At 33.6% G+C, this 26,830-nt stretch overlaps 1 long non-coding RNA gene across 1 annotated transcript; it reads right to left on the bottom strand.

Annotated features, from left to right (window-relative positions):
• Window positions 1-815: 815 nt before the first annotated feature.
• Window positions 816-25,076, bottom strand: LOC140689966 (uncharacterized). Its single transcript, XR_012065109.1, has 4 exons — window positions 25,001-25,076; window positions 18,599-18,678; window positions 17,244-17,396; window positions 816-1,015 (listed from the first exon to the last, which is right to left on the bottom strand). It is a non-coding gene; the product is annotated as an uncharacterized lncRNA (long non-coding RNA).
• Between the last annotated feature and the right edge of the window lie 1,754 nt (window positions 25,077-26,830).

Here is a 26,830-nt window from a genome sequence, read left to right as displayed (position 1 = left end):
ACAGTACTGGTAGGAGTAAACATTTGTATAACAATTGTAGAAAAAGGGGCATTGTCTTCTAATGTTAGATAAATGCATAGCCTAAAATCAAAAAATTCACGTAGATATGCAGAAATTCATACTATGTGAAAGCAAAAGACACGTGCCACAATGTTTAGAAAAACATTCACAAGAGATCAAAAACCAGAAACACCCACATATTTGTTAACAGCAAAATGGAGAAATTAATTGTAGTATATTTACACAGTGGAATACTGTGTAACAGAAAATGATCAAAGTACTACCACATAAAACAACATGGATCAATCTCCCAAATGTCTTGCTGAGCAAAAGAAAATAAAGACATACAAAAGAACATGCACCATATGATTCCATTAACACAAAATTCCAAAAAGCCAACATAAAATGTGATGTTAGAAGTCAAGGTTGTGAATCCTTTGGACTGAAGAGTGGGGCAGTGATTAAAAAGAGTGTGAGGGGGACACCAAGGGTGGAGGAAATGTTCTCCTTGTGTTAAATGATGATTTCCTAGACATATTTACTTTGTGGTAATTCATCAAGTTGTGTACCCTTTTGGTTTGTTTATGAGAAGATGATTTTCAGTATGTTCCTTATACTCTGATAATAAGCTTATTAAAATATTTATGAATAATATTTAGACACTATTATGATTTGTATGCTAGTGAAGAATTGTTATGACTAGTAGAGCAACATGTGTGTACACTTGAGGAAAATCTTTGTCATCATTTAAAAATATTTGGCATGCAAAACTCAAATGTTTTCAGCATTCACATGACCAGGAAATTTCCACTAAGAAAGCTCAATAATACGTTTAATAACCAACAACAACAGAAGACATGGATTTACATAATAGTCACAATCTTAAAATACAATACAAAAAGATAATTCTGCGTGAAGTTTGGTTGTTGCTTAGAAAGGAGTTTCAGTCAGGCAAAAAGTCTGCAGTCTTTTGTTACTGCTTACTAATGGAAAAACATCTTGTCTTTGTTGGTGGCTGTAAGAAAGGAAAGTTAATCATTAAAAAGTGATCAAAAGTAGTACTTTTTTATCATTCCAAAAATCATACCCACTTGTTTTTACCGAAAGCACTGTAAGAATGCTAAAATTCCATAATTGCTTTATTTAGAGATTTACAAGCCAGGAAGCTTCCTTGGATTTGGGCTATAAATCGGGGATGGAGGAGGTAGAAGCAGTTTGAAGAACCTTCCCAAAATGTTTCTGCTGGGAGTAGATGAAGATTGTATTACTCAATAGGATTTGCCAAAGGATTGTTTCATTACTCATCAGGGCAAGAAGCATGCTTACTGATCTACTACAAAGGATACAACTCAGGAACACCAAGAGGAAGAGATACATGGGGCAAGGCCTGGGGGTTGAAGGACACAGAATTCCCACGCCCTACTCGGAAGCGCCACTCTCCAAGCACTTCAATGTGTTCACCAACCCTAAATGTCATGTAATTATATTTTAACATTGAGGAAAAAAAAAAATCTCAAAACCAAAACTCCAAAAACCTTATATAGCCTTATGTAATAAAAGTAATGTTCACAGATGGAAGTTCACTATTCTTACTGAGAAAAAAGTATTTGGCATTTTTTTGCAAAAGCAATAGTTCAATGTTTAACAGTTTACAGAATTTGATCATTTCTTTTATAATCATGTAACATAAGGAAAGTGTATATGTACAGTTGATCCTTGAGCAACACTGGCATGAACTGCACAGGTCCACCTACACGTGGATTGTTTTCAACAAATAGGTACTAACTACACTGCTACATGATCTGCAGTTGGCTGAATCCACAGTTCCAGAACCACAGATCCAGAGGTCCAACTGTGAAGTCATATGTAGATTTTCAACTGCAAAGGGGTCAACGCCCCTAGTCCCTGAGTTATTCAACAATCAACTATCTTTCTTTTTTTTACCAAGCCCAATATAGAATTATGCAGATATCTTCCAGCTTACCATATGAATATTATCATTCTTTAAACATGTTGGAGTTTGAAAGTTTTGCAAAGCACTGCTGTAGAGGGTTTTGGTATAATTCCCTTCACATTGGTATAAATCAGTCCAACCTGTGATAAATTCTGAATGAGTTTTTCTGGCTAGATCATTTTGCATTTTGTCATCTCTATCATTTTCTCAAATTCTGCACCTCAAAATGATCTGGATTTGAAAATCCAGGAAAGTCAGATTTTTATTTTTGTTCCCTGTTTTACTTCATTTCCATTAACAAAGCTAGTCACTAAAAATATGAATTTGAGATGAATACATTGTCTAATGAATCTAAAAATGATTTGCCTAATTGAATTACAGTTTTCGCAAGCTACTAGTTTTAGGAACATATCAGAGAATAAATGAGAATTATACATTCCCTACATGTCAACTTACATGTCAACTATCAGTGAGAATGAGACACACTAACAACCTCAATATTTCTGTTAGTAAATGAAGATGATTTCTCAATTCCAAGTAAACCCAAGTGAGCCACGACAGGTTTCCATGAACCTTAATACTGTTCTATTTCCTTGTTTTCTCTCTCATGCTTTGAACATTGACCTCATTTGGCACTTGCTCCCTTGCTAATAGTTTTTAACAGGACTTCTTTAGTAAGTCCTCTCAGATTCAAGAGTTGATTGAATCCTGAAGACTACAGCATTGTGCTCAGGATTTAAAATTACATGAGCTTTGTTCCTCCTGCATATGTTTACAGGTACAAACCAGAGAAAATGCATGAGTGCAGTTAAGTAATCTAAATAAGACAAAAAATAGACGCTTTGCTTTCCTTTCTCTAGTTGTTTCAGCACACACAATATCTGATAGCATCAAGATTTGTACCCTTTTCAGAAAGCTGATAGAATTACTCCTTGCTTTTCAGAAGTAATTATCAAGGACAGCTAAAATCCAGCCTCTTGCATCTTCGATCATGCCCAAAGCCTAAATCTCATGAAAGCGCTTTAAGTCAGAATGGGAAGCTTATGAGAATTTTCCTAAGCAAAAGAAAAAAATCTTAGCCTGAGGAAGATAAACAAAATGATTTTTTGCAGGCAGTCTGAAAAATATGCTTCATGCAATTACGATATGTACAGATATTTCAAAGATCCAATTTACAGTCTTCGAACTTAACTTTAGAAAATGTTTGCAATTCATTATCAGTTTAAACTAAATTAATTTAGACTACTAGCCTCAAAAAGAAATATTTTCTTGTCCTTTATACACATTCAGCCTATTCTGCCCTCAATGACCTCAGACCAAAAGACTCTCCATTAAATGCAACTTTTTTTAAAGAGCCATTTTAAAGTCTAAGTTAGATGAATAATTAGTAAATTTTATCCTGTCATTTTTACTGTTGAAACTTATGGGTACAGAAGGCTGCTCTGGGATATTCTATTTTTAGAAAGTTTAATCAAGTTTGGCAGCCTGGGTGGAAATAGACCTCATAGAGTCACGTAAAGAATCTCCTTCCTGATGGGTGGTTGCACTTGAAAAATCTTTGGAAAAGTAAGTTTTGTTTTCTTCCTAAGTGAGAATAGCTCATGAGAGTGCCTCTGAGTTGCTGAGAAGAAACCATGAATTTTGAACAAGCCTGAAAAAGATACAGGTTTTTTTTTTTTACTGTCACAAAAGGTTTGCCATCATAACCTATGCACTTGTAAAGATTTTTAAATTGACATTCATCTTTAGAAAGGATGAACCTTAAAATATTCAACAACTCTTGCAAAACATATTAAAGAATGCTGTCTTTTAGTTTTCATGTTTGGTTTCGATCTCTTCTTAGTTCTGTTAATGGTCCAAATTTTTAAATGATATACTTAGAATGGATCATACTAAATAGATTTCTCGTATCATTTCATATTTTAATATAAACTTTTGCCTATAAAAGATTATTTTAACTTCATGGAAGGAGTTTTAGTGAGGATGTTTATACACAATCCATAATATATATAATAAGATCATAAGTGTAAAAATGGATCATGTCACCTAGATTTGCAATCATCAGGCAGTGCATAAAGAACAAGAAAAAAGAAAGAATTTATTCTTTAAAAGACCTTCGAAAGAGATTCACTGCAACTTTCTCACTGTCAGAAAATATTTTACTACTCGCTAACTCAAATCCGTCATGCTTAATATTAAGCCTAGTTTCTTTTGTTCCATCTTCAATAGAAGAAAAAATATTGATTACCATACTTTCACAAAGCCTTTCATATATTCGAAGGTTTATTAAATCATTCCTTCCTTAATTGTTAAGTTTCTAGATTTTTATTTTTCTACGCTGTATGCAACTCACCTCTTTCTTTGGAACACTTCCCATTTTACATTCCTTACTTTGGAATTTGGCTTTTTAGCTGACAAAAATTCATAATACGATGACAATGAGAAGATTTTTGGTTTAGGACTAATTTAAACACTGTAATCATTGACAAATGGTACATTATATGTCATTGTATTATATTTTAATTAAATAAGGGTACTGTTGATACCCTTCCCTTTGAGCAGCTGTTTCATTTTTCTCCTTGCCATACTTCCTAAATACAGTGAAACTTTTCAACTCTTCCTTATTTTACAAGCCTATCTAAACAGTAGCTTATCTTACACTTATTGAACAGGAATGAAGTTCTGTTAAGTAAAGGAATATATATTCTCAAAGCTATTTTAATAACTTTTCCTTTCCTTTGGTAATATCTCTTTTTTATATCTTACCATCTGTATTTCATTATCAAGTAATTTTTAGGCAAGGGTGCTTTGTCTATTCCCTCCCTAGTGCATCAAGATTTCATCATTCCAGTATTTTAATAGTCCCCAACATTTTGTGCCTTTGGATTTTAAAATTTTTCACACAGGAGAGCACTGTTATTATTTTTGTTTTTAGACAATTCACTTGCAATTTGAGTTACCTGGGTGGCAGAGCTTAACACAAATTTTCTTTCTAAATAACAGAGGCTTCAGATAGAGGTAAGTAGAATACCATGCTTTTGAACTATTTTTCATCAATGTTATAAATCATATTAAATATAACATTTAAAACAGTTATTCAATTATCACATAATGAAGAGCAACATTTAAAATCAATTAGAACAAACATTTGATTATTGCTTGCCAGAGCTAAAGAAAATTATATATAAACATATAAGCATATACATATATATACATGTGTATATATATATTTAGAGACTTAGTTTCTCATATTCAATGCCCCCTTCTTCTGCAGTAACAGACCCAGAGTTATTTCAGTGTTGCAGTATATTCAGCTTAAAGTTGACCTCCCTTGGTCTTCCTTGATGCTAAATGTGCCATGTGACTGAGTCTATTCCCAGAAATATTTAGAAGAGTTTGTTAGGTAAAGAGTGCTCTGCTGGGACATCCTTTTTGGTTCTTTCTTTCTGCTGCCTGGAATGTAACCGAATGGAGTCCCAACATCCACTTTGGATGTGAAATAATCTGGAACATGGAAACCAGAGCTACAAAAGAAAGAGCCGAGGGATAGAAGGTGACTGTATTCTAAATCACCATAGTCACTTTCTGTTTCTGTCTTTGTTTACATTAGAGAAAAGATAATCTTATGTTTAAGGCATTTATAGAAGAGTCAAGAAATGTAGTTAAAAGATCAGGGAACAAAAAGGAAAGTTTTATCCCTTAGTTAAAATTATAAAGTAGAGTGGACGCAGTGGTGCACTGCTTGGATCCTGCCTCAGCCCCTCCCTGCTGGGACTGCAGCAGCTGGTCGTAATCAGCTGCTGCCAACGCCAAGACCTGACCTTTGCCGAGAAAGAGTCACCCTACCTTAGCGTCACACACCTTTCTCGGGAGCAAACTGCATGACTGGTTAGTGTGGGGATGTAAATTGCCAGCCTTAATGCCCCAAACAGCGACAACTTGAGACCATGCCAGCTTCAGAGCTTGCAACGGCGCCTGCAAGGGCTTCCTGCAAGCTTTCGCGGCAGCCTAGCTGTTTCTCCTGCCTGCTTTTTCCTTCCCGCTTTCTTCCTTCCCTTCTACCACAGATTGTGGTTGTCAGAATACCTCCTAATACACTTCCTGCACACAAATCTCCATCTCAGAATCTGCTTCCTAGAAAACCCACCTGCAATAATATTAATGGAAGGGCTACAGATTAAAGTGTAATTTAGAAAACTTAGTTGCAATGGCAAGGTCAGCATTAGCGTTAACGGAACAAATTCCTTATCTCTCGTAAATGAACACATTAGCTGGAGTTTGGTGGTAAAAACCAAAACAAATAAAAATGAGAAGAGTTTCAGATAAGGAGAACAAACTAGTGGTTACCAGTGACTAGAGAGAAGTGGGGAGGGGTGAAGTAGGACATAAGAGATAAGAGATAAAAGACACAAACTAATATGTAAAATAAATAAACAACAAGGATACAGTACAGGGAAATATAGCTATTATTTTGTAATAACTTTAAAAGGAGTATTATCTATAAAAATCTTGAATCACTGTTGTACACCTGAAACCAATATAATATTATAAATCAGCTATACTTCAATTTAAAATTTTTTTAAATAATAAAATTAAAATAATGCTTCATTTTCCATTTATTATCTTTGGATTTTGAGAAATATTATTTATCATGTACATATAAAACTTTTATTAAAAAATCAACAAAGAAGTCATTGAAATTCAATGAATTTTTGAGCATGTGGTAAAATCAAGGCACATCACTAGGCACTAAGGAAAAACATGATCTTTAAAACAAATCTTAAACCCTAGAGAAGTCTGTGGTTGGATGAGGGGAACTGGCATATAAATAATCTTAAAAAGGATATTCACAAACCTATCATTAGTATCCTAGAAAAAAATCAACAGAAAAAGTTATTCCAAAGAAATCCATGTTCTCGTTCTTCTTCTGAACATACATACATGTTAGCAGAGCATTTGAGCTGCCATAATAAAGACTGCATTTTCTAGCCTTCTTTGCAGGCTTGTGTGTTTCTGTGCCTATGTTGTCCGCAATGATATGTGCTTAGAAGTACAGTGTGGCAACTGTCTAGGTTTTATTGAGATGGCTGGTGTACGTCCATTGCCCCTTTCGTAGCTAGCCTTCCTGCTAGCTGTATGTAACCAATCTAGTTAGGGCTGGAATGGTTTTTTGGACCATTGAGTGACCATCGAGTGCCACACATAGCAGTGCTACAAAATAGAAGGACTTGAGATCTCTGGCACCATGACGTACCAAACCAGCCCTGAGTCGCACTCCGGTTTTAGTTGGAACTGAATCCTAACAGTCATAAAGGAAAAGAACATGATATATCTTATGTATAAAGTAATTTCTCCACAAGCATATAAAAGTGTTCTCTAATATGAGAGGGTACATTCTAGTCTTAATTTTCAGTTAGCACCAAAGGCTCATTTCTCTTTATTTTAGTGTTATATTAATGTACCCAGCATACATGTCACATTACTGGATCTTTCTATACTGAACCAGGCACCCCCAAGGGTGAAGTCTGCTCCTCAAGTCAACTCGAATGGTAACTCTTTCCTAGTATTCTTGCCTCAAACTACTTCTTTTTGGGTAACATTCTGAAAAGAAATGCTACAGTTAGCCATAGGCAATAGTATTCCCTGAAGAAAAATTGAGGTAGGGTCCTCCAGAACATAGCAATCAGAGATGTATTTTGCATTCAGTTATATAGTGACAATGAAATAGTGCAAATATATACATATATATTACACAAATGAATAATAATTAAAAGCTTTATTTAAAAATATTTTCCCACATATTTATTACTTCACTCAATAGACAGGTATTCAGTTCATATGATGAGAAGTGCACTTACTGTTACATCAAACTTCTCAGCTTACTGGCTATAAATCTAGAGTCTTGATATAACTGAGCACTGGGGGAAGTAGAGTTTTACAAGGGGTGTTCACATTTCTTAAGGACATAAATAGTATTTCTTTCCATCTACAGGAAAAGTGTTTCCAACTGAAAACACTATTTCTGGCTATTATTAGGAAACAATGCTTACTCATGCAGACAATTGAAATTCAAGAATTGACAGAGTTTAATGTTGTAGTCCTTGTGGTGCATTTCCACTCAAATACAAGTGCAAACAGCACTGCAGTATTAAAGGGCTTGTCTTCCCTGGGTGTCAATGAACATTTCTCTGGTAGGCACTGTGGTTATGATTTGATATACATCTATGTCTTGTGCCACTTAATCAAGTTAAGTTTTCCCTTGCCATAAAAGGTTTTGTGAATTTCACAGCAAAGTTGTGATCATGGTTTTTTTTTTTAAATGCAAAATGACATTTCCATTCTTCTCGAGCAGTTACTGACATTTCCCCTTGAGCCTTCTTAAAGCTCTTTCCCCGTAAATATCCTACCCCTCCTCAAATGGAGTTAAAAGTCATTTATTTTGTATTAAAAAATCAGTGCAATGAAATCAAGGTTTTCTAACAGAGGATGAAAATTATGCTGGCCAAATGTATACATTTCATGCAAAAAACTTATTTGCAGACAAGAGACCTAAGGTATTATCTAATTCTTCATTTCCTTTCACAAGTTTAAAATCTACTCTGAAAAGCTCTCTATTGTTGAAGTAATACCCATCTTTTCAATTACAGTTTTATCATGCTAGAAATTAAGCAATGTTGAAATATTTTATTTTGCCAAAACATGTTTTCAGATCATTCAGTGACCTTATAATCACTCAAAGCACAAATCAGTTACATTTACATGACACAATATTCTAAAAAGTGGAACATTATCTTATTAAAAAGTAATTGGTAGAATGAATTAAATAAATTCATTTAAACTATTTATTTAAACTATTTTTGTGTGTTTTCATAGACCTTTTTTCAGTTCATAAAAGCAGGAGAAAAAAAATAAAGGTTCAACTCAAATACAGAATATAAACTTTGATTTAAGTTTATCATGTGATAGAGCTTTGTGCATGTTCTTTCCCTCCCTTTTCTTTCTTTTTCTCTCTCTTCCTTCTTTCATATATATACATATAGATATAAATATATGTATATTTGTGTGTGTGCATATATAGAGAAAGAGAGATTTATTTTAAGGAATAGTTCATATGATCGTGGAGGTTGGCAAGTTCAAAATCTGCAGGAACTATCAACAAAAATACAATTTTCAATCAGCATGCTAGATGAAGACAGAATTATCTTTCTATTCCTATATAGATAAAATAGAAATGACTAAAGCTAAAAAATCTAGAAAGAAACTATCATAGATGCATGCCAGGCAATTAATTAATAAAAGGCAGCATGCCTTCTTTTGGTGGATTTTGTGAAGTTTGTAATATTAGGTTTTTCAAACTTGTACTTTATTGTAACTTCTCTCCTGACACTAATTAAATTTTTACTTTTGTAACAACAACAACAAAAAATCTGCAGAGGCACAGGCTAGAGACCCAAGGAAGAGTTGATATTGCAGCTCAAAGACAGTGAGTTCAAAGACAGTGTGAAGTCAAAATTCCTTCTTTGAATGGAGAACACAGTCTTTTCTCCTAAGGCCTTCAGCTGATTGGATGAGGCCCACCCACACTGTGGAAGGCAATCTGCTTTACTCAGTCTGTTGACTTTAATGTTAATCTCATCCGAAAACAATCTTCTCAACAACACCCAAACTTGTGTTTGACCAAATATCTAGTATCATGGCCCAGCCAAGCTGACACATAAAATTACCAAAAACTTCTTTTTCTCATCCTCCTCTTTCTTCTTCTTCCAGAAGAATATTTGGCTTCAATTTTTATTTTCCCTATGAAAAATTCTTCTGATCAGTATTAATAAATTTTGGCAAGTTTTGTGCAAGTTTATCTACATTTTCCCTTATGCACTACCTCTTTTTTCTCAATTAATTATTAAATGAATTGGATTTTCTTAGGCCACATGTTGTAGAAGACATCTATGGAAATCTAAAGATGGAGTAATGCATAACCATAAGGCTTTCTCCTTCTCTGCTATTCCAGAGACAGACAGCATCTTTCCAATATGATTCGTGAATCCCGGTGAAACCTGTCCTCTGCTTCCCATAACCAGAGTAAGTAAAACAGTGCTTCTCTCACTATCCTTGTGTTTTCCATTTCCAGCCACCTTTGTTAAAAATTAAACATACAAGTTTTACATTTTAGACTGGATCTCTCACCTTGGATTTCTAATATCTGTTTCTAATACCTGCATTCTCTTCTCTCTTATTGAATAAAACTCACATGTATGTAAAATAGAGTAATGAGATGTGGGACAATTAGTGGTCTAATTAGATGAAATTCTTGAAAGGACAGGGAGGGATTTAAAGATGACTGTTCAGTGGATAGTGTTGAAAATTCAAGGGGATAGTCTTGGTGTGCCAAGAGATTATGTTGAGCGAGAAAGTTCAATATTTGGGATGTTATGGTAGAATCATTAGATTTCCTACTTGTGGGGTCATAATAATGTAAATAACTGAGATGTTCACAGATTCAAGCAGCCTAGATGTCATAGCTGCAGAGTCCAGTAATAGGAGCAGCCAGTATATTTTTCACAATAGTTTGAATGAACTGGCTTGGGTTGTCGTCATTTGGGGAATTTGAATACTTTCTGCTCTCTCTAGCACTGGCTAAAAGCATTGTCAAAGAATGTTGTCCAAGATTCCCTTTCAAGTATATTTCAAAAGTTATGAATATATTTCTTCCTTTGAACCATCCATGGGAAGAAATATATAATGATAACCAGAAATACAGGAACATCTGCAGGTAAAATAAAATACTTTCCAAGATTTTTAAATGAATTGAGGATGAGAATTCTTTTACTTACATGTTTGCAAATAATCAGATAGCTTTATTTGGAAATATTCTTCATTTTCAGATTCTTACAGTTTTGCTAGCTGCATCAAAATTTAGAGGAATGTGGTATTTGCAATCCTTTATTAAAATCTGATCTTGAGACATTCTTGGCCTAGTTTTAAAATTAAAAGTCTTCAGAGTTTAGTGAAATTCAGCTAAATTTTCAGTGATTGCTATCTTTACAGGAAACTTTTCTTGTTTACTATTGAGCCATCATATCCCAGTTCATGTAGGTTGAAGAATTTTAATAATGCAACCATTAAATCCTTCTGCTTTTATTTCAAGAAAATCAAAGTGGACTGGAATAGCATAGGTAATATACAGTAATTCACAGATACACTAATAAAAGGATATATTCTAATAAAATACACTCAGCATTGATGACTTTATTACTATCTCAAAAACAAGTGCCTTCTCCTTTGCTCCGCTGTGCCCCCACCACCACACAAAAGCATTCAATGGCTATACTTTAGATGATGATGATTTCAGCAATAGATATTTGAAATTAAGGAAGATTGCATCATAAAATTGCACAAGGACATATTCACTGAATTTATACAAGCCTGTCACTAACTTGTTGAACCTGACACTAACTAGCTGATTGACTTTAGGCTCTAATTTCAAGTTTTATAAAATCCTCAAGACCTTTGCATAAAAATTACATTTAATTGACTTTTACCCACTTGTATGGTGTCCAGGGCTGTTGCCTCCCAGGCATTGTCCCAGGTGAACCAGTTCTCATGCCTTGGCTCTCATTAAAGTTGTCCCACCCGAGGTTTCAGACTATTGGTTTCCCTTAGCTCTCTGATGGGGTCAAGAAAAATACTATCTTGTAGTTTACTCAGATTTCTGTAATTGTTAAGGTCAGAGCCAAGTTTTTTCTAGCTTTCTACATGTTAGGCAGAAATGGAACTAAATCTAACAATATATAAAAAACGTACAACTGATGGCCAATAAATGCAATTCATCACAACGTAATACAAGAAAAATCTACAGTAATCTCAATAGTTGCAGTAAAAATGTTTGCTTAAATTCAAGGGCTCTTGAAACTTGTAACAAACTGTCAATAGGAAGAATCTTCCTTAATCTGCTTAAGATTATTTGCAAGTAAATATTACCCTAATTGTGCGTGATGGAAGTATTTCCCTCAGAGACTGAGAAGGAGACACAACTGCTTGCCTTCACTACTTTTATTCAGTGTTGTAGTTGAGTGGCTAATCAGAACAATAAGAAAAAATAACCAAAAGACAAATAGATGAGAAAGAAACAAAACTTGCTATCCACAGATAAAAGGATTGCGTATATGAAAAATAAAAGACTCTAAAACATTCTAAAGAAGAGGTCAATTGTCAAAATAGCCATTTTTTTTTAAAAACCATTGCATTTGTAAAAGAATCAAATCCACTAGATCTTTAGAGAATAAATATAATTCTTAATATCTGGATGAAAAGTACAAAATATTATTAGGAAAAAATGTTTAAAGCTTAAATATAACAATTTCAAGAATTTAAAGAATTAATAATCATATTACATCAACTCCCCTCAAAGATATCTATAGAATAAATCCATTATCAATCAAAGTACCATAAGTTCTTTTACTGAGATTGAAAAGTTTCCTAAAATTTATAAACAAATAAAAATACATCTAAAAATAGCCAAGAGGATCTCAGAAAAATGTGGAGGACTAACACAATTACATATTAATGTGTTTAAAATAAAAGTAGAAGGATAGGAAAATAACCCAGTCACACAAATTAGAGGGCCACAGATAATGGTCTATTTCATTATGACAAAGGTTGCATTTTAAAGCAGTTGGTAAAAAAATGAAATTTCCATCAAAAAGTACAAAATGAAGTGGATTTCCATATGGAGAAAATGGATTTTGATGACTACCTCACAATATTTGGAAAGCTAGATAATAAACTTTTTAGTAGAAAATAGAACAATATCATCTTTGCCTTGGGGTAAGAAACGTGTGTTAAATTAAACACAAAAACCAGTAGTTAAAGAAAAAAAATGACGATTAGACTACATTAAAATAAGAACTTTTGTTAGTCAAAATCACCATTATGGGAAAGTAAAAGTAAACCATATGTAAGAAGGAATTTTCAATAAATATATTCAAAAAAGACTTACATCTAGAATAATGAAGGACTCTAAAATTAATAAGAAACAGACAGGCAGCTTATTTAAAATTAACAAAAGACTTGAGAAGTCACTTCATACAAAAAAAAAAAAAAACCCCACAGGATATGGAATAAAGAATGTGGACTAAGACCCTGAGCTCACCTTTCCTCAGGAACACATCAAAACCACAACTACATATAGACCAACTCTACCTGATCATGACCTGAAGACTAGCAGAAGGCTTTCTACAACCAAGACTTTAAAGAAAGAACCACATGGAGTCAGGTAGGAGGGGATGAGAAGCAACTTAGTCTGAACCCACACAGCTAGCTGGGAACCCAGCAGAGGAGGAGAATATCACAGGGTCAGAGATCCTCTCCAAGGAACAAGAGGCTGAAACTCTGTATCTGATACCTCAGCCCTGTGATCAGCACCAGGGAGACAAGCCCCTTCTCCTCACTTGCAGGCCCCTGGGTTTACCAGAGGGCTATTAGAAACCGCGAATCCGCCTAACAGCACATACACAGACTTGCTCGCCTCCACTCCCAACATAGACTCAGCAGATTGAAAACTGCCCAGTGTTCTGGCTGGCCTGCTAGGATGCCTTAGGCTGTTCTCCAGCCTGCACTGGGAACTCTAGCCTCTCTTGCTCTAGCATTGCTCCCCACTAAGGCAGAGACTACCATTGCCAGGGCACCTTCAGGTTCACTGAGGAAGGCATGAAGCCAGCTCTGTACCGTGGCTCCAAGACCTCTGGCACACCTCTCAGTGTGGTGGCTACCACCAGTGAGTCGAGGAGAAGCCCCAGATCATATCTGTCTCTGGCTGTAGCCTCTTCAGCTCCAGACCTAGTCACCACCAAGGCAGTGATTGCCAGTGCACCTCAGGAGATGACACAACCCATGCTTACTTTAGATTCACACCAAAACTGCTGGGTATATGCAGATTGCATAAGGATTCTCCCATGCATGGACATGCCTTCAAGACTGGAATAGGTAATTGTTCCACCTCATCTCATAGAGAATAAACAGAGAAGCCAAAGAAAATGAGAAGAACAGAGGAATATGTTTCCAAGAAAAGAACAAGATAATAAAACCCCAGGAAAAAAACCCGTGAGGAAACAAAGATAGATGACTTACCTGTTACAGAGTTTAAAGCAATTGTAATAAAAATTCTAACTGGCCTGGAGAAGATAAGAGAGGAATGCAGTGAGACCTTCAACAAAGTACTAGAAAATACGAAAAGGAACCACTCAGACCTGAAGAATACAATAACTGAAATGAAAAATATACTAGAAGGAATTAAAGGAGATTAGGTGATACAGAAGAATGCAAAAGCAACCTGGAAGACAGAATAGTTTAAATCATCCAGTGAGAACAGCAGAAAGAAAAAAAATTTAATGAGGATTCTATAAGGGACCTCTGAGACAACAGCAAACATACTAACATTATAGGGGCCCCAGGAGAACAAGAGAAAAAGAAAGGGGAAGAAAATGTATTTTGTAACTTATAGCTGAAAACTTCCCTAACTTGCAGAAGGAAACAGATATCCAAATCCAGAAAATACAGAAAGTCACAAACAAAATGAACCAAAAGAGACACATACCAAAATGTATCATAATTAAAATGGCAAAAATTAAAGAGAATTTTAAAGGCAGCAAGAGAAAAACAAAAAGTTGCAGGCAAGAAAGGGAACCTCCATTGGGCTATCAGCTGACTTTTCACAAGAAACTTTGCAGGACAGAAAGAAGTAGCATGATATATTTAAAATGTTGAAAGGGAAAAAACAAAAACAAAAAACTACCACCAAGGATACTCTATTCAACCAGGTTAGCATTTAGAACTCAAGAAGAAAAAAGTTTCCTAGACAAGCAAAAATTGAGTTCATTACTGCTAAACCAACCTTACAAGAAATTTTAAGGGGTCTTTTTTAAGTGAAAAAGAAAAGGCTAAAATAAGAAATTACAGGAACGGGAAAACATCACTGGTAAAAGGCATTGGAATAACCACTTTAAGCTACTATGAAAGTTAAAAGACAAAAATCATAAAATCAACTATAACTACAATAAAAAGTGAAGTGACAGATGAGAAGATGTAAAATATGACATCAAAACACCAAACATGGAGTAGGGGAAATAAAAAATTGTGTATCTTTTAGAATGTGTTTGAATTTAAATGACTATTAGTTTAAAACAAGTAGATATAATTATAGGTCGAAATATGAACTTCATGGTAACTACAAACCAAAAGCTTTCAATAGATACACAGACAACAAAGACAAAGAGAGGAGTCCAAATATAACATTAAAGAAAATCATCAAATCAAAAGAGAAGAGACTAAAAGAAGAAACAAGCTGGGAAGAACTACAAAAACAGCCAGAAAACAAATAATAAAATGGCAAAACGTTCATACCTCTCAATAATCAATTTAAATGTCTATGGAATAAATGTTCCAATCAAAAGACATAGTGTAGTTATTGGATAAAAAAGACTCATCTATATGCTGCCTACAAGACTCACTTCAGAGCTGAAGACACAGACTAAAAGTGAAGGGATGAAAAAATATACCCATGCAAGTGGAAACAAAACTAAAATTGAGGTAGCAATACTCATATTAGACAAAGTAGACTTTAAAATGAAGTCTATAATAAAGGACAAAACTGGAGATTATATAATGATAAAGGGTCAACCCAAGAAGAGGGTAGAACATTTGTAAACATGTGCACCTAATATAGGAGTACCTAAATACATAAAGCATATTGACAGCTTTGCTTTGCTTATAGATAAGTACTTGATAAATATTTTAAACTAAATCAAAATTATCTAAAAGTTACTTGTCCATTTTATTTATCCAGTCTTTATTTAATTCAACAAGTATTTGTCTTAAGTAAAGTTTTAACATATACATATATAATTTTAAGTAAAGTTTTAATGTATGGTTTCATAATTTGTATATCATGTAAACTTCTGTGAACTCAAATCCGATGGCATACAACTATGCACATTCTAACTCAAGTAAAATTTTCAATTTTGAACGAGTGATTCTTAATTAGTCATTTTGGAAAAGCTTTCATATTTGAATGGAAGAAACTGACATATCTTTCTCCCAGTGTCTCTATGTGAACAGTAATCATTGGCAGCAATTAAGACTGCCTAATCTTTGTTGAGCATATTTTAGTTCACTCATGAGTTTCTCTCTTCTTTTATCTCTTGATAATAGACTGATAACTTTTAATGTCGTATCCCATTCCTTTTCATAGTAGAAGCTCAGGTCAGTTCAGGTTGAATTTTCCCAAGTGCTTTGATAATTAGAAGAATGTTTCCGGTGTGTGCATGAAAACTACTGGTATAAAATCTAGTATGTCAGTGTGCCAAAAAATAAATGGTGGTAGCATTCCAGAAAGGATTAAACTCATTGAATAGTTGTTAATAAGGTTGTTATTTTGGGGTGATACTTGTCTGTCATTTCCTGTCTCTGTGCTAGCAAATCCAAAAACAGTTCTCTCTAATGAATTACTGAATCAGCCAAGATAAAATAATATAAATGAACATAAAAAATTTCCATTAAATGATACAATCCTAAAGACTTTTACAAATTAATTTATTATGTAAAATAATTTTAGACAGCCAAAGAACATTGAAACAATAAAGTAAATAAGTACCATCCCATGACACAAGAATTACGAAGATAAAAGTTGTTATATATAAATACAGTTTAACAAACGTGCAATTTAAATATGTGGTTTAGACCACAAATGTAGAGGAAGGCAGGAAAAAAGTAGCTGTTTGTTAAACTTCTTTTCAAGTATAAAAAGTCATTTTTACAATGAAGGGAGCTGGTGTTCTTAATTCACATAAATTAGTCACATGATTTATAACTTAAGACATTTATAAGGAATAAATTTATATTGTCATACTAGTTTTGATAGAATCATCTCATTACCAAGTGGGAAAATTATATTAATGTCCTTTCTTTAAGAATTCATGCATTCCTTCTTTGTATCACATGGCAAATATATACTAGAGGCAAAAAAGAAAAAAATACTACACTTTCAGGCAAGAAGAGTGTCACTAAGAGAAAAATAAGGATGTTAAGATCATTAAGTTCAAGAAATGATTTTAGAGATTTCTTTGTCTTTTCTATTACCAATATGGATAAGAATTTCCTTTTTCAAAAAGACCCTAAATTTTTCAAGTGTCAGCTATTAGTATTTTTAATTTTTTACTCAGAAAAATGCTAATACACTGCACATACATGTAAAAATTATTTTTAACCTAAAAATGATTACTTAGACATCACTTACTTTTAAGAAGTATGGGCTTCAAAGTTAAATGTTTCTGTGTTTGCGTTTCTTCCCTGAACTCCTGTTTTGTCTTGGATAATTCAGTTTGCTGCTTTGAGCTTCCATTTTCTCACAAATAAAATGATCGACAAAGAGTTATCTTACAGGGTTAGTCTAAAAATTAAATAAGATAATAAAAGAGTCTTGAAGAATGTCTGGCTAATATAAATGCACAATAAACAGAAACCTTTATTAATAGCTTAATAATTAACACTGTTGTTATAAAATAGCAAAATAATTAATACTATTATAAAATATTGCATCCATCACAATCTCCTTTAGACTTCTCTGAAATTGTCTTTCACAGAACCCTGTTTCTTTCCTAAAATTCTGTGAACCCCAGGGTGCTGAGTTATAAGCTGCAACATCAGAACCTAGCAAAGATACAACCTCCACTCAATGTATGAAGGATAAACTTGCTCTCCACTTTGCAGCGGTAAAATAAGTGGTCTTTGAAGCTCATGAAATTAATACACTTTTCAAAGTTTACTTAGTAGAAAGAAATAAAACCTCAGTTTAAAAAATCTTCAAAGTATAAAGTGCAGTGATACAAAATAGCAAATTGCAAAATGTGTGTTTAGCAAATATTTAATAAATAAATGAATAAATTCAGTGAGCGATCTGAGATATACTGCTTTAATACACCTTCCTTCATGCTGCATTGGACCATAAAGTCCTCCACTTTCGGTGGTGAATGTGGAACTAATGTAGTTAATTTACTCGTTACTCATAGAAAGCCCTTCCTGGGAGGTTCAAGACACATGCCTTCATGCCTATTTAGTATTTTCTGTCTTCCTTTTTCCTTAAAGAAATTCTGCCCTTTGTGACACTAATAGTGAGATTACTATAGTCTATTGTTTATTTATCAAAGTGTGCATGTTTTTTATTTTATCATAAAACAAAAATATTGCTGTCATTTATGTATTAAAAACATTATGACACATGAAAATTTGCTCAATGTTACAGCCTCATATAAATCACTTAATTGCCCCTATATAGCATACTTCTTATGTTTTAATTGACAAAATGTTACTAGTGATAGGTAATGAAATATTCAAATATTAAAGGAATTTAAGAAAATTATCTATAGTGGTATAGCAAATGACATATGAGATGAAAAAAGTGTTAAAGTGAATGTTTTACTTTCGCCATTGGTTGCATACAAAAACTGCCCAGACTTAAGATTTTACTTATTTAGAAACAAACCACTTTGTCCTTCTCGTCTATTTTCTTCTCCACAGTCACCCAGACCACCTTTCTTAATCTCTCCCTCGAAAGCAGAGGCCAAGGTAAGGATGCTAGTGCAAGGGACTTACCTGGGAGATGCAGAAACCATCTCAGAGTAGTGGAGGGGTGAGATGAGAAAGAGTAGGAAGCCAGCACCCACAGTGACCATCTAGAATTTAACCACATGGAGAGATTATGGGAAAGGATATAAACACATTTCAGCATTTTTTTCTGTCCTGGGAGTAAAGAAAGAGGGAGCTGGCGTGTTTTATCTACCGACTCTTGTTCCTCTTGCGGTTTATGCTATGCCTGGGGAGTATAATTCCCTGGCATGTCAGTGTGACCCTGGAAGGAGAAAAGCTTTCAGATAAAGCTTTCAGATACCGAGATAAATATCCTGACAATTAGAAGGCCACTGGAGTTGGCTGTTATGGTAAGGTGCAAATATTTCGGGCAAGGAACTTACAGCATCTGTACACCAATTACATAACAGGTGCAAAAGATATGTTAACTCTGCAACTGTCACAAAAAATACCTGAGAGAGACAGACAGAAGGAGAGAGAATTCAGGTGACCTTTTTTCTTCTCTTATGATTAATGTCGTTTTCTTATTTTTTAAGGATGACATAAATAAAACTAAAAAATCAGTATCTTTTTCATATCCCCATATTTGTTATACATGGATCTACAAGTAAATACCCACCTAAATACTGCATAACTCAAAAGTTGTAAAATAGAAGAGGGCTAGTTTAGAAAGGAAAACCATGGAATTCTCATTTATTTTAACATTATTTCAACTCAGTTTTATTTTCAAGGGCTTTTTTTTATTGTAAGTAGGTGAGTTTAAAAATTTTTCATATATAGCTATTTTTAAACACAAGCAATTAATACAGGCAGACTTCACAGTTATAGAGAAAAAGCTGACATTCCTTTCAGTGACAACATCCATTAAACTACAGTGGAAGATTTTGTGTTTTCTGTTTCTACATTCAGAAAATAACTGATTGTTTCCTAACAATGTTTTGGGTTTTTTTTCTCTCTTTCTCTTCTTTGCCATTTTACAATGTTTAATAAGTAGATCTATTCTGACCCACAGAAGTGGAGAGCAACTGCATGGACAGATGTGTCTAAAGTCTCCAACAGTCTTAGCAGCCAGAACAATTACTTACATTAATGAGGTAGCTAAGTTCATGAATGTCTGACGTGCAGCAGTTGACACCCATCAATTTAATTCCTTGACTCATCAACTTTTAGTGGGAGATTAAACTATGGCTGAAGTAGGAGGAGATGCTTGTAGACTCAAAAATGTGAAACAATGCTAATTAAAAACAGATCTCAGATAATCAAACCCACAATTAACTCTCACTTTGCTTACATTTTATCATAAATATATAAGCAAGTCTCAAAACAAACCCAGATTATATATTTAAAAAATAAATGACCACATTATTTTCCCTTGTTCATAAGCATTCCTATTTCTAGTCATTTATATCCATACACCTGTTTCACCATGATGTATACTGCCCTGTTTACTCATGTTGAAATGGTAATGACCCCAAAATATGTCTATATAATCAATCCCTTTATAAATAAATGTTTTATTTTAGAGTAGTTTTGTATTTACAGAAAATTTGTAAAGACTTAGAGAGAGTTCTTGTTTACCCCACAGCCAGCTTGCCCTACCACTAACATCTTGCATTATTATGGGACATTTTCACAAACAATGAACTGACATTGATATATTCTTTTTTTTTGTATTATCCAACTCAGTAGGCTTGTTTGTTTTTATTTTTTTTAATTTATATGATTTTAAAGGCTACTTTCCATTTACAGGTATTGCAAAATATTGGCTATACTCCCCGTGTTGTACAATACAGCCTTGAGCCTATCTTGTACCCAATAGTTTGTAGCTCACACTCTCCCATCTCTGTATTGTTTCACTTCCCACACTGGTAACCTCTAGATTGTTCTCTAGACCTGTGAGTCTGCTTATTTTTTGTTATATTCACTAGTTTGTTGTATTTTTTAGATTCCACATATGTGATACCATATAATATTAGTCTTTATCTGTGTGACATTTCAACTTAGAATAAGACCCTCTAAATCCATCCAGGTTTCTGCAAATGGCAAATTTCATTTAGTGTTTTTTATGGCTGAGTAGTATTTCATTATATATATGTATATATGTGTGTGTGTGTGTGTGTGTGTGTGTGTGTGTGTGTATCACATCTTCTTTATCCACTTATCTGTTGATGGACACTTGAGTTACTTCCATACCTTTGCAATTTTAAGTAAGGTGCTGTGAACATTGGGGTGCATTTATCTATTAGTGTTTTTGTTTTTGTTTTCAGATATATACCCAGGAGTAGAATGACTGTTAATGTTATTTTTTCTCTCCCAAATTTCAGTCCACATTGCTATACAGCGTTTAGTTGTCTGTCATCTGTCCTTAGCCACTTCTTTACTGAGGGGGGTTTCTCAGAATTTCCATGCATTCAGTAACTAAGAATTTTGAGTACTGCCCAGATATTTTGTAGAACGTTCCTCAGTTAGGTTTGTCTGATGGTTAGAAAAAAAAATGTGTAGGTTTTGGAGAGGAAGACCACAGAGGTGAAGTGTCATTGTTGTCCTGTCAGATGAAGGGTACATATTTCAATATGATTTACCACTGGTGATGTTAACTTGATCACCCAGCTGAGATAGTGTTTGTTTGGTTTCTCCACTCTGAAGTTTTTGGGTTTTTTTTTTTTTTTGTCCTTTCCGTACACTGCTCTTTGGAAGCAAATCATTAAGCTCCACTCACACTTAAGGGATGGAGAGTTAAGTTCTAACTCCTTGAGGGATGAGTACCTGTATAATTTTTTGGAATTCTTCTGTACTTCAGATTGTCATCTCCTCTATTTACTTAATTATTCAGTCACTTATTTATAGCAATAGATATACATGAATATTTATTTTCTACTTTGGGTTATAATGCAATAGTATATTATATATTTTATTGCAACTTCGGCTACTGATAACTCTTTCAGGTTGATCCTTTTAACATACCTACATCATTTTGGTTATTTGAGCCCTCTCAAAAATCGTATCTTAAATATTCAATTATGTTCAATATGTAGGGGGAAAACATACTAACCAAACAAGTACTGACACCAGAAAGGTTTAATTAAGCAGAAGCTCCTATTCCCTAAACATTACAGTTAACTTAAATTTATGCTTCACTTTTGTTCCTATATTGTACATGCAGTTCATGATGTTTGAAAGTACTGAGATCTTTTGAACTGAGATACATTTTACTCTGCCTTTTGACATTTACATTGTTTCATAAATAATTTAGATTTTATTTAAATTGAACTTGGATTTTAATTGATTTTTAAATATTTACTACGTACATTTATGATATTTACTATGTATTTTTCATTGCATATGGAATTTTTTTAAAAAATCATTGGTCCAATAAAATATCTGAGGTATTTAATTAAGAGTATTTCCAGACAAAGATTTTTGTTTTAAAGATACAATTTAATAAACTACCTATCCTGGATCTACATCTCTTACATTAAATACATTTTTAAAATAATTAGTAAAACAAATAATTTTGTTTAAATAATGGGCAGTAAGTTTAAAAAAATAGTTAAGCTGATTTCTCATGAATACTATGCTCACATGCAACCCCAATCTGTAAAGACAACCACCACTATCAGTTTACTTTTCTTCTTTCTAGGTTGTTCAATATAATGACACACTTACATAAGAATATAAGGAAAAGCATAGTGCTGTTTCTGTTTTCATTTTAAATAGCGTCTCTCTGACTTGTTATTCCCACCTGTGAAGTGGCTATAATGGTATTTTTGTCTCACAGGTTTTTTGGAAGATTATTCCAGTTAATACGATTCATTCTTATATAAGTCAATGTCTGGCATATAGAGGTTTTTGAAATATACTGATAATATTTTATAAATATACATAAGTATCTTTTAATATTATTTTCACGATTGCATTGGATTACACATGATATGTTTCTATGTGGTTTCTTCAAATAATTGCCTCTAAATGAATTTTTACATTTGCTTTCTTTTCTTTTCCTATCTTAAATCTCCCTGTCACCATCATTATTGTGACAGTTGCTTTGAACGTATATGTAACGGAAGAGATGCAAAGATGTGGTATTTTAATACGTATTGTTAAAAAGCCCTCCAACATGCCTGTAACCATTTATACTCCAACATCTATATCAAATGCTACCTACATTGGATAGATTCAGACTTTCGTTTTTTTGGTCATGTTAATTTGTAAGTAAGGACATTTCTTAACTTTAGTTGTGCTTTTCTTGATTACCAGCAATATTTAACATTCATCTATTACTAAAGTTTAGAATGTCTCATTCAATAAATTGGCAGTTCTCATTCTGTATTCTACATCCTATTTAAATATTTGTCTTTTTTCTTTTTGACTTGTTATAAATGTCTGAAATATTTCCTTTCAATCTCTTGTTTTTTTACACTTTTTAAAATAATGTTTCTTTTTGGGTCAGAAGTTTATAATCCATCAATGTAATCTATCTTTTGCCTTGCATTTCATAGTAAGTCTAAGATGATCTTTGCTACTGAAATATCCTAAACTTAGTGACTTTTGAAATTTTTCTTCTATAAAGTATTTTTGTCTATTTTTCTTAAAGTCATCAGAAATTTATTTTGGTGAATGGCATTTTACAGATTTACATTTGTTATTTTTCAAATAGCCAATGATCACAAAATGATTTATTGACCTATTAGTTTTTATTTAATGTCTCTAAATGTCACATGTTTAGTTTGAGTTAATTCTCAAACTAAGTATTTTCTGAGCCTACTATTTTGTTTTACAATTTTTACAAAATTACCCTGGCAACTTCTTCTTTTTCCTTTCATGTGAGTTTGTGAGTTTTACAATTAGTTTGTCAAGTAAAATGAAAACACTGTGCCAATTTCTTAGTAGCATTGCCCAATATTTATATATGAATTAAAGGAGAAATGAAAAATCACAACAAGATTTCTATACAAAAACTCAGTATGTCTCTATTTAACCAGCTTCTCTTTATTCAGTTTTATATTTCTCTTTTTATGGGTATTGTATATTCTGGTTAGCTCTGTTACAATTTATCTTATAATTTTGCTGCTATTTTAGTTGAAAACTTCTTTCTTATTTTGAAATGGCTCTATCAATGCAGAATAAATCTATTAATCTTTCTGTTAATAGCACATCTGCTCATATCATTAAAATCTCTTATATTAATGTTTCTCAATTGATTTTACTGCATTTTCTATACGAATACATATTTTCTACCAATAATGAAAGACTTGTCTCTCCTGTTCTTGTGTTTATACTTTTATTTCTCTTCATAGTATTTCTTTAACTGGTGGCTTTTTATTACTGAACAGCATTAGTGAGGGCAGTCATCTTGCCTATGTTATTTAATTTGGATTGCTTTTAATATTTTCTTCACTAAGTATGAGTATTGCTGAAAATTTCTTTCTCTCCCTCTGTCTCCTCTTTGTCAAGCAAACACACACATATCAGAAATGGATGTTGAATTTTCACAAGTATATTTGGAGCCTCAATTAAGATTAATGTATTTTTGCTTTAATGTATTTATAAATATTTTCAATCCAATGTTATTTTTAATGTAAATTATCTTATTGCAAAGCTTGAGTGAGAACTTACATGGTTATAATACATTATTATATTAATACACTAATATACTTATTTTGATAATGTTTTAGTTAAGATGCACACCTCTTCATGGATATATGAGATTGACATGGTTTTGGATCTACTTTGTTGTTTGTTTGCTTGATTAAAGTTAACCTGTGTGTTTTCCTTTATTCTTTCATTTTTTTAGGCTGCCGTTATCTAGTGTTGCTAGTGGGAATATTAGTATCATAAAATACATTGAATAGCTTCTTATCCTCTTTTGTAATATGGAATATTTTATGCACTTTGGAAATTAATTTTACCAGTATTTAAACACTAAGCATTTTTCAAACCATATGGGCCTGGTATCTAGTGTAAGCATAAATCTGTGATTTTTTTTCTTCTTATATGATTATGGATTCTTCAATTTGGGGGAGGGCAAATGTTTAGAATTTCTATTAAAATAGATTTTCCCCATTGGATCTAAAATGAAAAATATATTATAGTTAAGATTTAAACAGCGATAGCTTTTTTTTTTTTCAGTTTGAAACTTTCATTATTAAACTCACTGTTGGGTTTTCAGACCTGGATCCAACCAAAGCTGGGCACAGGAGAAGGGAGATGAGATAGAAAAGCTTTAATTTGGTGAAACTGGAGTTTTTAACACCTCTACATTATGAATATTTATTAATACCTGAGAAGTTTGAAACATAATCCATGGCATCTGTGAACACTTTTATTTAGTGAATGGGTAGGAAAGAGTGAGTCAACAAAGCCAATTTGAAGAAGGTGTGAATAAAATGAAAGTTTCTTTCCGCTCACCCCTAGCAGAATCCAGCTTGCTCCACAAACCAGTTCCACCAGTGAGTAGTTAACATTAAAATCTTCAGGATCCAGCTCCTACCTGAAATATTAAGGAAAACTTTTGTATCTTATTATGAAGTTCATTTTATCTCCCCTTGCCTAGCCCCTCCCTGCTGAAGAAGAGTACTGTTTCTTTACCATAGAATCTCTATTAGTTTTCTAAAATGAAGGAATCTTTCAAAATTAATTCATACCTCCATCTCTAATGAAACAGATAGTTACTTTTGATTGACACTTGAAGTTTAAAAATGGCTGCTGTTTTCAACCTCAGCTCAATTCTTTTCTTCAACAATTCAGATAATACAGCCACGCTACAGTTGTATTCCCAGTATCCAGGGCTACTCACTACCATTTGACATACGTATTTCACAAACACACTCACAGACAGACACACACACAGTCATACACAGGAGAAGATAGCAATCCCTTTTAATTTTTTCAGGTCTGATATGATATTATGTCCCAAGTCATATTTAAGTTGGAATAAAGCTGTCTTGAGTTCATATATCCTACCCTATTGCAACCAGTATGGAATCAGAAGACTCACTGGTGAGCTATCTTGATTTTATCATCCATTCTTCCCAGAGAAGTAGATGATAGAGCTCTCCTTTCTACTTAGTCTCGTTCTTATGTTTATGTGCAAACATAAGTTTAGCTAAAAATGGAAAAAAAAAAAAACAGATTCTACAGAGATACTGAAGCCTGATTTTGAATAATGGCATCAAGACTTTAAAATGTCATTTATCTCCTTTAGGAACCTTACCTCTTGGCCAATGAGGACATGAGGTAATCAGGGCAACTTAGCAACTGGGTAAGAAATTCTTATGGATTGTTTTTTATGACTTTTCTAGAGGTCCATTACTGCCAGAGAATAGGTTCTTGCCTAATGCAGGAAAGAGTTCAAGAGCAAGACATAGTAAAGTGAAAGCAAGTTTAAAGAGATATACACTCCATAGAGAGAGTGAGGTCTGTCTCACTCAAAAGGGAAAGCATGTCAGGAGATACACACTCCATAAACAGAATACGGGCCATCTCAAAAGGCAAGAGGGAAAGAGACTGCGAGATATGAGATGTTTAAAGTAAAAGTAAATATACCGTAGACAAAGTGCAGTCCATCTCAGAAGGCAAGAGAGAGAGACCATGAGGTGCATAGTTGTTAGTTTTTATGGAATCGGTAATTTCGTATGCTAATGAGTAGGAGGGTTATCCAAACTATTCTGGAGGAGGGGAGGGGATTTCCAGGAATTGGGCCCAATCCACTTTTGGATCTTTTATGGTCAGCTTAGGAACTGACATAGCATCTGTGGATATGCCATGAGGCTCAAGGTCTACTGGAAGTTGAATCTTCTGCCATTTTGGTTCTAACAAGTTTGTCCTCAATTGCTATGTCATTCCTTCAGTGGTTGTGCCCTGCCCTCTTACCTCCTGTCTCAACTACTACCAGGAATTTAAAAAAATCTATGTACTACAGTATTGCAATTTTACTTTTTTACACTGATTCCTTAGACTTTGCACAATATTTGACAGTTGTATGCTCCTGAGAGCAAGGGTGGCTGCTTCAGCATTTTAGCACACTGAATTTCTTATATCGTAGCGTATCTGGAGAATGAAAAGTAGAGGCGGCCATAGTTTTTTATACCGCTGTTGCTAGGCTTTGCCTGTGTTGTTAATGAACCCAATGAAATTCTGACGAAAGCAGTAATCTGTAAAGGAATGTTTGGCATCAGGTAAGAACATCAGTATGAATCTAAATTCTGAGGCACATGAATTCCACAGAAATGATTTAAA

Source organism: Vicugna pacos, chromosome 3 (genome assembly GCF_048564905.1).
Source record: "Vicugna pacos chromosome 3, VicPac4, whole genome shotgun sequence".
NCBI lineage: Eukaryota > Metazoa > Chordata > Mammalia > Artiodactyla > Camelidae > Vicugna > Vicugna pacos.
This window is presented reverse-complemented; position numbering and strand designations above follow the sequence as displayed.